The sequence below is a fragment of the Nuphar pumila genome, chromosome 15, assembly GCF_984573655.1.
Source record: "Nuphar pumila chromosome 15, dmNupPumi1.hap1.1, whole genome shotgun sequence".
Lineage (NCBI taxonomy): Eukaryota > Viridiplantae > Streptophyta > Magnoliopsida > Nymphaeales > Nymphaeaceae > Nuphar > Nuphar pumila.
This window is the reverse complement of record NC_143263.1, coordinates 83,886,559-83,899,973: the sequence shown is the minus strand read 5'-3', so window position 1 is coordinate 83,899,973 and position 13,415 is coordinate 83,886,559.

Below are 13,415 nucleotides of genomic sequence, written 5' to 3'. Positions count from 1 at the left end.
GATAGAAATGAATGGAGGAGAAGGATTCATGTGGAAGACCCATAATGATTTTCTTTGTTGGTTCATATCGCTGACCCCAATTGTTTTGGGATGAAGGCGTAGTTGTTGTTGTTTGTTGTTGTAGAAACCATTCATGAGAGGCCATGCTACTATTAAGCTATCTAGTTTGTCAATCCAACCTGAGATCCTCACAATGATTATGACAAGACAAAAAGAGAAACCTCAATCTAAAAAGTTAAAAGTGCGAGCCCAACAAGAAAGTACCTCATTTTGTCTTAAGAAAGATGGAAATATTTGGATAAAAGAAAGACTTTGGGTACCAAATTGCGTGGAAGTGAAGAAATAAATATTTTATGAAGCTCATAAGACCAAGTACACCATTCATCAGGAGAGTATAAAAAAATGTTCAAAGACCAACGGCAGAAGTATTGCTGAAACAACATGAAGCAAAAAATTGTAAAGTATGTATCAAAATGCTTAACCTATCAATAAATTAAAATTGAGCATCAGAAACTCGGTGAAGTAATGGAAATGATATAGATTTTGCTATGAAAGTGGAAAAAAATTATCATGAACTTTGTGATTAGACTACCAAAAACTCGTAGGTAACACAATACAATTTGGGTCATAGTTGACAAACTTACCAAGTTTGCTTATTTTTTGCCTATTCAGTTGGCCGACTTGTACATTAAGAAAATCACATGTTTGCATGAAGTAGCGGTCTCGATTATATCAGATCAAAATTGATGTTTTACATCACAATTTTAGGAGCAATTACAACAAGCTTTGAGAACTAAGTTAAAATTTAGTATTGCCTTTCATCCCCAGACAGATGGTCAGTCAGAAAAGACCATACATATATTAAAGGATATGTTAGGAGCATGTATGCTAGAATGGAAAGGTGATTGGAACACACGTTATACATGCTAAATTTGCATATAATAACAGTTATAATGCTAGCATTGGGATGACCCTGTATGAAGCTCTATACGAAAGGCTTTGTCGATCCCCAATATATTAGGATGAGGTTGGCGAGTGAGCAGTTAAGTCGACAGTGGTTTTGCAGCACTACACTCAACAAGTACAAATGATTCATGAAAGTCTGTGCATTGCTCAAAGTTGACAAAAGAGCTATGCAAATCAGTGATGCAAAGAGCTCACTTTTGTTGTTAGGGATATGATTTTTGTTAAAATATCTCCTACTAAGAGTGTTTTTTATTCGAAAAGAAAGAAAAATTAAATCCCAGATATGCCAAACTGTTTGAAATCCTGAAATGGATTAGCGAGGCAGTTTATCGTGTAGAGCTACTGCCTCAATACTAGCACATATATAACATCTTCTATGTCTCAATATTGAGGAGATACATTTATGACCCATCACACATCATTCAGTATGAAGACATGGACATTCGAGAAGATTTGACTATAGAAGAAAGACCAGTTAAAATCAAGGATCGAAAAGATCAGGTATTGAGGATAAAACCAAACCTTTTATTAAAGTTTGGTGGCAACATCATAGAATCGTGTAATGCACTTGGGAACCTGAATCTGAAATGAAGAAAAAATACTCCAACTTATTCAAATAATTCTTGATATGTAATTTTGAGGAGGAAATTTTTTTTAGAGGGGTAGGATGTAATATCAAAAAAATTTAAGTGAAATATGATGAAATTTTTAGGTTTATTTTATAATTTTGAAACACATGGTTGCATTCGTATAAAAATTTTGAGAATGGTTTTTATTTCGTCAAAAACAGAGTTGAAATGAATTTATAGCATGCCCAACAAGTTTCAAAGGCAAAATAGTCATTTTTGGAAAGATACGAGGATGTTTATGACCCAAGGTTCATAGTCATCCAAAACTATGTTGACCGACTCAGGCACATGCATGTCATTAACTTTTGACTTAATGGCACATGGACAAATTTTCTTTTTAGAGACTTATGTAGAAATTCTATAATTATAAGAGGGTATCTTGGACCTACTTACTTTAACTAGATGAGAACCTAGTTAGTGAAACTAGGACCCCAACCAAATTGAAATCCAGTTGGACCTGGATTGAATCCAGCCATGATCCAAACCAGATCTAAAATACAAACCCCATACATGTGATGCATTCTCTCTCCACATTTTTTTTTACCACTTGTCACTCACTTCTCTTCACACCTCACACCCTACCTATAAATACCCATGTACGAGCCCTTCTTTTCCCTTCCATCTCTCTCTCTCTCTCTCTCATTTAGGTTCCACGGTGGCCACCTCACTACCAACCACTCCCCTTACACCACCATCACTCTCGTGAACACCACCACCTTGTTACATACACCCTCACCATTAACACCACCTCCTTTCTCCACCATCGGTTGTGCCCACTACCACCTTCAGCCACTGTATCTGTCGGATATTTAGAGCAACCACCACCTCCCCCAACTGTGCACTATTCACCAACGTTATATGGCCTTTTGAGGTAGGTATTCTTACATGATTTGCTTGGTATTATGTGAGATTAATATATATATATATATATATATATATATATATATATATATATGTGTGTGTGTGTGTGTGTGTGTTTGTCCGTAATGCATACATTTATCATGAAAAAATATTTCGGTGAAATTTAGTTAATACCTTCGTTTTGAAGGAGAAAACCAAAGTTGTGAAGCACAGAAGTACCCCTGGCTACTTCACAGGAGCACTATTCTTGCCCCAGGGTTGACCTTTGTTTTTGAAGGGTCGACACTCGGGTGGTTGTGCTTTCCTTGACCAGTAAGGGTTTTTTTACTACTTTTGACCCTTAACATACGAGAGTCTACCCTTATGTATTTGTGAGAACTCTTTTGAAGAAGAGTTGACCCTTCTAAAGAAGAGTTGACCCCTGTATGTTTGTGAGAACTCTTTTAAAAAAAGTTGACCTTTATATGTTGTGAGTCAACTCTTTTGAACAAGAGTCAACACCAAGATTGTGAGGCTCAACTCATGAGTTGAGAGAGTCGACTCCTTAGTTGCAACGACATATGTTTTGACCCTAGTTTCGGGTTTACGATGGTTTGAGCCAAGTAAAGGCAGTTTAACATTTGATGTGGAAATGATTAATTGTGATGAATCCAGTTCTTATTGTATTTCTCGAAGTACCTTGTTAGTTTCCAAATACTAGTATATTAACTGTTAAAAAACTAGAATACATATGTATAATGAAATGAGATGTTACCTTTGACAATATGCATAAACTATTGTGGCTCATGTGGGAGCTTGAGGTTCAGAAAAATCAACTGATAATTGGGGTATAGCATGCACTTATTTTTGTATTGTAAGGCATGTGTATATGAGTGTTAGCTCTGTAACGAGCTTAAGGGTATGAAGGACCCTATGAGTATAAAAAATATATATTATAAATGATAAACATGCATACCTAAATAAATGTTATTTTGTTGTCACTAGCGAGATGCTCGAATGGTTCATGGTACAAGAGCAATCAGATGGGCTATGAGATAGACAACTCTCATCAACCATTACGACCATTTGCTACCTTAGAGAGGGTAGGCGGTACAAGCCTTGAGTGACACATGATACATTCATCTATCTTCTTGATATTTTATGGGAGCAAGGCATTTCAATTAGTCTCCAGTCACTCACAAGTTAGGAGACTGAGGCTATCAATGTGTCTGAGGTAATAGGTCCCTAACTACTATAGCTAGTACATGATGCATCATAATTCTTGTTCTTCTATTGCCAAGCGAAAGTTATCTCTCGGCTACTAGCCGCTTGCTTAGGCTCTCGAGCAATTAGACCTTCGGGCAATAAAATACAATAGCATAATAAACACCTAAAGTGTTCTATTATGTTACAATGTTTATGCATCCCCGACATACCCGAGGGAGCTTTCAATTCAAGAGAAACAAAGACCTTGCTAATCATATAATTTTGTATTGAAAATAGGGCTGAACATATTAGACAAACAAGTATACATGTCTTTTCATTCCATACCTACCAGGTTGATAATTTTCATGAATATGTGAAATATGATATATGTGTTAATGTTACACAGTTCCTTGTATTTTTGGTGTATATACCTGTCAGGCTTTCACGAGTCTAACCCTTTAAAGAAAATACATGTGAGGATTGACTTGTTGAGTTGTGCGAGTCGGGATGCGAGACAGGGATGATAGACCAAGACTTCTAAGCTCTATTTTTAACATTTTGATAAGATTGTTTTATCTAAACCTTGAATCACATTTATTTTGAAATGATATATGTTTTTGCTTAAATTTGCCTTCTTTTATTTATGAGCATGTAAATTACTCTAATTTATTTGGCAAATGGAAAAGGGTGAAATTCAGAATAGAATACTCGTTGTAAGATCTGGTTCCAAGCCCTATGCGGGAAGTTGGATTCAGACCTATGTGGTTCACACCACACCTGTAACTCGTCTGTGGTTTGCTTAGGCCAATCAAATTATTTTCGTTGTGCTCTTGACCTCATTTTAGACCGACATAGAAAATTTAAAAAAAAAATCAAGTTAGAAATTTTGGAGCGTTACAATTTTTGCGTATTATTTTTGCGGACTTCTTCATTCTCACAAATATACAGTTTTACATGCTCAAATCAAATTAACAGCATTTACACAATTCACTTGCTTACAATTAAAATCTATAATTGATATATATATATATATATATATATATATATATATCACATGTTATATTTAAATGCACAACACTTAAACAATTTAATGATTTATAATTACATTGATTTACAATGAATCTCAGTTACACTTAATTTACAAATCAATCAAAGAGAAAAGTCAATGTCATAGATGCTTCAAGCACGTTCATAGCTCCTCGATAACCTTATTTGTGTTATCGATAAGGTCAGCTGCATAACATCCTCTAGCATGTGGATTTCGTCTAGTGCAAGAGCCAACTATATTTCTGCTCTATTTGTAGTCTTTCTATACTTTGCCTCAACTTCCGCCTTGACCCTATTTGCGAAGGGATTGCCTGCAACTTGTTAGGATACAATAGCTACATCCTCGTCATCAGTGGCACATACCATGAATGCCAAACTGATGTCTATGTCATTGTCACGACAGCTTTCAAGTTTTGAGAGGAATATCGTGGGATAATCCTTTGTCCATTTTTTTATTTGCAACGAGACAGATTTGCTAATTGCACGAGGGCAACAAGTTACTGAACAAACTCAAATTGTTGGATGACTCTAATGGCCATTTGGCACTCGAGTTCATTCATGTTCTGCAACCAAATGTTTATCCTCGTGATGTCCTTCACCCTCACAACCACATTGACATTCTCCTCCTTCGCGTCTTCATACATACACCACTTTACCTACATAATGAATTTTCATTCATGGTTAGTCTTATATCGCATTATTTAAAAAAACATAAGAAATATCATCAATAATATTTGCATATGCCTTGGTTAGCCTGTACAACGATGCAACACATTGGTCATGGCCCATGTGAGGGTCCACCACTCTTTGATCAGTCACCTCTTTGTTGTGTGACCGACTCCATATTACAATATGTGAAAATTCATAGCGACAATCATACATCTAAGGTCTTGCATTGGATATGTTCTCAATAGAGACAATCATGCATCTAAGGCGTTGCATTGGATATATTCTCTCGTATCCAAACCTGCAAGGATTAATACACAATATAGTATATCAACCATGTTAAATAATGTTTGAATATAAATCAAAAGTTTAGGTACAATGAAGAAATGAATACCCCCAACAACACAAACATCCCGACCATATATTTTTTCACTCTTCACACTGCTCAAACTTGCATACAGGTGTGCAAGTAAGGTTGATCTCCATGTATATTGATTGACATGATCCAGGTCTTGCAATAGTTTAATATATGATGCATGGATCAACTTCACACCAATATTGATGAATAAGCATCTGTCAAATAAGTAGAGAAAGAATGTTTTCACCTCCTTCTCCACCCTACTATCGCCATTCCTTCCAACACAAGGTAGATTTTCCTTAATCCTTCTCCCCCTGCTAGAGTCATAGTGGTTTCTTATCCATGATAATTGAAGTATTTTTCCTTTGAACGCATCAACTTTTGCTTCCAAATAAAGATCACATGGGTGCTTGAAATCTCCTCATTGATGTTCACTCACTAGCACCCCATGACACTTAAACCTGGTGATTTGTGTCACATCCTCCATCATGATGGTTATCTCAATATCTTTGAACTAGAATGTGTTGGTTTTTTGAATTCTAGAATTGCACAATGCCCTCTAAGAGATTATGAATGATGTTCCATAGTGTGATCTCCAAGAATTTCTAAAAATGCATTTGATCCAACCAGTCATTTGCATCCTTCGTTAGTGTTATGAACCATTGGTGTGCTTAAAATGAGTAGAACCGATGTATGTGGGATGTTGGGTCTTCTGAATCTTTTGGTTGTGGATGATGTAATCATAATTAATTTTGCTAAAAATTAGCCAAATTAATCATTGAATTATACATAAATATAAATATAATAATTTAATAATCTAGTTATCCTAAAAACATGTTTCACACATACATGACAAGCTAATCAATCAATTGCAATATTCAAACTAGTTGAAATGATTAGTGGTAACTTTAGCAACATACTTTTTAACATTCAAATTATTTAAATAGCCAGTTAACATAAAAGGTTTAATGTAAAATTAGGACTACCAAATAACTTGAGCCAATTTCTCTAGAACTTAACATAATGCTTATGAACAAAACCAAATTGTTCATGCTTTTTTTAAATGTAAAGGAATGTTAATAGACACTAACATTGATTCAATGAGAAAATAATAGTTCATGCTTTACACACATAAGCAGACACATATATATAGCATTTTATACATTGAACTGCAAGAATCAAATTAGTTATCCTAAAAAATGTTTCACACACACACACACACACACACACACAAACACACACACACACACACACACACACACACACATATATATACATATATATATATGATAATTTAATAAATAATTGAATGAAAATTTGACAATGAACAAAGTACCTATACACAAGCACCGGACCTTGTTCTCCGTTATGACCTCTTCCTCAGAGTTTGCACTTTCTCCTCCGAGTGATCATTTTCGGACTCCTGAGGATGATCCCCCTTACGATCGTCCAGTGCACTCTCCATCACAACCTAAATATCGCCCTGAACATTCAATCTAGCCACAAGACTCTCACTCGCATTCACTTCTCGATGGTTCACATTAACCTCAGCCTTAGGGTTCATATTCTCTCCTTGGTAAGGTACCTCCTCTACCCTTGTACATGTTCCTTCTCCTCTATTATCTACACTCTCCATCTTGATCTCGCAACTGCCACTACAAGTAACAGCATCTTCAATTTCATTTATCCAAGCATTGAGGTTAGCAACAATATCAGAGTGAGTCAATGGGTCACTCTTCTTTACCACCGAGTCTCCCCCTCCTTAGATGCTTCTAAGATGGGAGACAAGATTGTAGCCACAAACCCTTTAACCTTTTTTACACATTCTTCCTTAGATATGGGTCACTTTAAAAATTTTAATTGTTGTTTGGCTAACATTGAAAGTGTTTGTTGTTGATTGTTTAAGCGCAAATTTTTTGGTATATAGATGGTGCATTTTTTATGGTAAATGTTGGACACCCAGATTCTTGGCAGTGGATGTGGTTCCCTCTCTATCCATGTGTCAAGCTTACTGTGAGCTTTATAGTACATAGGAAGACCCAATTCATAATTTTTCTTCTTTGGCTTTTTTGTTATGCTCCAACACTAAAAGATGATGTGGACCCGTCTAACACAATCTTTTCAGTGGTCATATTATATTAAATAAATTCAAAATTTCAGAAAATATATGTAAACAGGTGGGCCACATAGACACAAGACATAGTCTATTGAAAAAGCATTATAAAAAACAAACAGAATGGCCTATTGACAATGCAAAAACCCAAATCGTTAAGAAAACAACAACAAAAATCAAAAAGTATCCCCAACCTACCATGTTTATCATACAAGATATGCAACGTATAAACAACCAAACTGGAGAATAGAGTCATATGAATCGTTGAAACAAATGAAATAGCCTATTGAACATGCAAAGATAACTTGAAAACCATGCAATTTTTCTACAAAATATCTAACTCATGCCAATTGTGAAAAAAAAAATTGATTTAAGCCATTGTTTCATAAAATATAATTGGTTCAGTCATTAAAGATGTGCTTACCAAAAAAATCACCGTCGATGATTCTAGAATATTCGAGGATGATGTGTCATCAATGAATTGCTGAAAATAGTTGCGGAAAATATTGTTGCCATAAAGCAAGTTGGGGATCACTGGTTGGGTACCACAAAGAACTCTAGTTTATGCAAAAAAAGCCCTGGGGTGCAGACAATCGGTTTTTATACTCAATCATTTAGGAGTGCTACTTTTATGAGGTATATGCATTGATTGCTAGATATATGTGACTTTACTCCGGCATTTATAAAGTTACAAGGTTTTGTTTAACAGAAAGTTTGCAAATATTTGTATACAAACTACATGAGACATAAGCAGATTAAGTAGGATATTTGTGAGGTTACGAGGTTCAGTTTAATAGGAAGTTCACACATATTTTATGTGAATTTTATATTATATATGCAAACTTAGGCATTTGTGAAGTTTCAAAGCTTGAGTTTAACAGAATGTTTACAAATATGATTACGTGAACTTCGTGTTATTTGCAAAAAAATGTGTGAACCTCCTTTCAAGTGAGAGTTTGTGATACCTGATGAGCGAAAAGATATATTGTGCAAACTTCATGAGTTTTGCACATGCAAAGGATAAAAATGTCCTAACAAAGTTGGTTATTTGTGATTTTGGACATGGGGCAGATTTCAAAAATTATGAAGTATTTAGGGAAATGCATCATTTTTGTCGTATGGTACGATCATTTTTTGTTTAGTAAATCCCACCTACTCAAGATGTTGTTTGGAAGCTTGGATACAGGAGATGAGACTGGTGTTGGAAGCTTAGATACAGTCATTTTCCATGTCGCCATTTAAACTATACCTTAAGAAGGATGTAGTTGACAACTCCACTCTCATCACCCATTTTCATCTCGCTCCCTTAATGCTTCTCATTGCCCCTCCCATCTTCGTCTCCCAAATAGTAGGGAGCATTTGGATCACAAGTTGAAACTTTTAGTTTTTTTTTAGCTTGGTTTTCTAAAAGCCTGGTTTCTTTAAATTCCAAAAATATGTTTTTGCTATTTAGATAACAACCTATTAACATAATTTTATGATCCTTTTGTGGCTTTTGTACCAAAATAACTTTATAACATTTACTTTTTGTAGTTGGCTCTTTAGACCACTCTTGATCCTCTTCTGGACAAGGAGTAAGTCTGCAAAAAGATCAAACATCAATCCAGTCAATTATATTGGCCTTGAAATGATAAAATGGGTTGAGTCAAACCCAATTCCCATTAGCTCTAAACCAATTTATTTATCTAATTTCGATTTCAATATGATTAACCTGACATTATTTTTATTCTGAATATAACTTCGGTTCATATGTGGATTATGGAAAATGATCATATTGTATGAATAATTTGACCTGATTCTCTAAAAGCCCGATAATTTCTAATATTCTTCTGATGTCCAAAATCATAAATATTTGACATCATTAGAATGTTTTTACCCTTCACAACTGTGAATTTAGGCCTTATTGCGATAAAATTATACCACCCGCCAGCTAGGTCCAACTCTTACTTAAATTCAGAAATGTATGTTTTTTTATGCGGACCTCATGAACTCACATAAATTTATTTGTGAATTTTCAGTAAATACGAAACCACCAAAATCGCAAATATCCTATTATTTCGCATATACGTCAATATTTTGCATAAATATATTTGCAAAACAGCTCTCACAAATATCTTGCTTTTTTGCTTATACTTTCCGAAATCGCTTAAATTTATATGTGAAACCACTTACTACAAAATTTGCAAATATATTACTTATTCGCATATACTGCACAATTTTGCATAAAGTTATTTGTGAATCTCCTTAGATCACAAATATCATACTTAAATATTTGCAAAAGTATAACAAATATGCGATATTTCTTCTTCTTCTTTTGCAGATTTCTCGAATCATATATAAACCCCTTGTGGTCCCCAACCTACTTATTTTCACACAATGTAGAGCTTTTTTTGTCTTTTGTCCCCAACCTACTTTCCTTTCAATAACTATTTTTGACAACTATTTTTGACTCATTTGCATGTATCATACTTTTTCGCATATACGTTCTGAAATCTCATGAAGTATATTTGCAAAAACCCTACTAATCGGCAAAAATCTGATAATTTTGCAAAATTGTTTCTTCGTGTATAGACAAGTCAATATGATTAGCATAGAACTAAATACAGTTGATTTACAAGAAATCAAATAACTTGAAGTTTAATAATTACAAAGTTACATTAAATACATGGGCTTTATTATAAAGTTACAGTCAAAATTTAACTTGATCCATCCAATTACATATGTAAGTTTAACTTGATCTATCACAATGGTGCATAATTGTCCACAACTTAGCTAGATAGATAGACTCTTCTGACACATCTCTAACCAATGGCTCCGCCTTTTCATTGTCTTTCTTACCCTTGGGAGTTCATTCTTTCATGTGCTTGTAGAACTTGATCATATGATTCTTTATATTTGTGACATCTTGTTGAAAATAACTCTTTATTAGTAATAACTAACTGCAGCCAACATCTCAAACTAGTGAACAACTAACACATAAATGCATACCTGCATGAAGTTCAATCTCCAAGTTTTTGCCTAAGTATAACATATATTGTATGACAAATATACCATAATCATACCTATAAATGAGAAAATACTAAGTGGAAAATATGCACATGCACGAAATGAGTTAACAAACAAATGCAAAGTAATTACTCGTTCTCTTGTTGAGGAATACTCTATATGGTTTGCATTGTCCAATCTTTGTAACAGTCAAACATAAATTTCACAAAAAAATAAACCTATAACACATATGCACGAAAAGAAGCTAACAAACATACACAAAAAAATGAGATAACAAACATAAACAAAAAAAAGTACATTATTGAGTAAGTTATGTTATCATACTATTTGTTTGAGGTTTTTATCTACTAAATATATGTTTAGCATGGAATTATATAGCCTGAAGTCCTTTTTCATTCATGTTAATTTCTCAAAGAACCCAGTGCTCACTGCCCCAGCTGAAAGGAATTAAGAGTTGCAACATAAATCTAGTGTAACATGGTTGTGCACATAAAAATTTATTTGTAAGTATGCAAAGTGTAAAAACATACCTTGTCAGCATCAAGGAAATGATACAAGTCATTGCTCTCTAAACAGTTAGTTGCTCCACCTCATTGTCCTTTAGTTGTTATCATTTGTTGTGAACATACAAGGTTTGCCAGATAATTTTTATTAATCGGTAGTAAAACAATATAAACATCATTTTTTAGACTCAGAAATATGAAGTAAGGTAAAGAGTCTTTGGCAAGTTATCTCTTTCCCTACCCTCGTTGTGAACCAGTTGGAGTCTTTCTATAAATCTTGCTAGATGCCACATAGTAAATCCAGTGTAAAAACAAAAAATATGCAAAACTAATACTTATGTCACTTGACAAAAAGTTTCTTTGCCAAACTCATACTCTTTCGGCTTTAGGGTATTCTCTTCTATAGTTTTTCCTTTCTCATTAACTTGTTCTTAACAAAATAAATTGCATACGATTAATATCAAATATACACACATGATTCGAGATATTGTTTATACTTGATGTACGATTGGTTGTTTATTGTTGTTCGAATCTCAGAGTTGTTTGAATTCCTTCGTAGTGCGAGAACGTGTATGGCTATACATCTGAAACTACATAGATATATACACAAAGAAGTAATTAATTAAAAAACACTGGATATACACACAAAGAAGTAATTAATTAAACATTGAATATACACACAAAGAAGCAATTAATTAAACACTACATACACATACATATTGCTATTCATGCTTCTGCTTGTTGTGGTAAACTTCACCACATACACTGCACTTGTATGGCATAACATCATTATGTTTTGTTCTTCGTCTATTAACCTTAGGTCACCCTACTTTGCGAACCATTTCTGGTAAATAGACAACTATAAAAGTAGAGGGATGTGTGGGATATTAAATATATACACAAAGAAGCAATTAATTAAACAACACTACATACATATACATATTGTTACTCGTGCTTCTATCTGTTGTGGTCAACCTCACCACATACACTGTACTTGTATGGAATAACATCTTTGTGTTATGTCCTTCATCAATTAACCTTAGGTCACCCTGATTTGCGAACTACTTTTGGTAGATAGATAACTATAAGAGTAGGTGGAGGGATATATGGGACATTATCCACTATTGAGACAAATAGATATTGATTATATACAACTTGATATGATTCAACTGTGAAGAACTTGTCGTTGTAATCCTCTAGTAGGTTACCCTCATACAAAATGCATGTGATCGCATGTTTGCAAGGAATCCCGTTAACCTGCCACTCTTCACAATAGCACAAGTGCCTCTGAAGATCAACACTATAACTGTGAGATCTGTCGCAAGCTTTGTACCGTTGTCAAGGACAATGCACAAATTGCACACATATTTGTTGTATTTTTTTTTCAGTTTCTCTATCTTTTTTTTTTACCTTTGGCACCACAACGCCTATTATATGCTACCCCGCAATCTTTCTTTTCTCAAAAAGTTTCATCAGCATGAGATGAAACCTTTCAATAAGTGAAATCAGGGGCTTGTCATGTATGACAGGAATCCATGAATTGAAGTTATCCTTTATATTAGATGTTAAGCAATCATATCTTTTCGCTGGAAAGTGACAGCCCAATGTTTCAGATGCATGTCAATGGCAACATAATTGTATGTGTTGATACTTTATTCCTTAATTTTGTCAAGAAAGTAATTGCATTGTTCTTTCGTGATTGCTCGGTCTACACTCCACCAAAGTGCACTGAGTAGTGAACCAAATTTCTTCGAAAAGTTTTCTGTCAAATACTTTATGCAAAATCCAACATGACATGTAGGCCATGTATGGTGGACATCATACTTTAAACCTGGATGCCTATCAGAGATGATTGTCAATACTCTTCTCTCTCTAAATTCAATGTGTATGATTTCATGTTTTAGACGCTTTAAAAACCATGTTCATGAATCATTGGACTCCATATCTACAACTATAAATGCTACTGAAAACATCTCACCATAAAGATCAAAAGTATGGGTTGTCAACAATATACCCGTGTATCTTCTTTTTAGGAATGTGTCATCTACCATAAAAACTCGAGGGCATCCTTTCAAAAACTC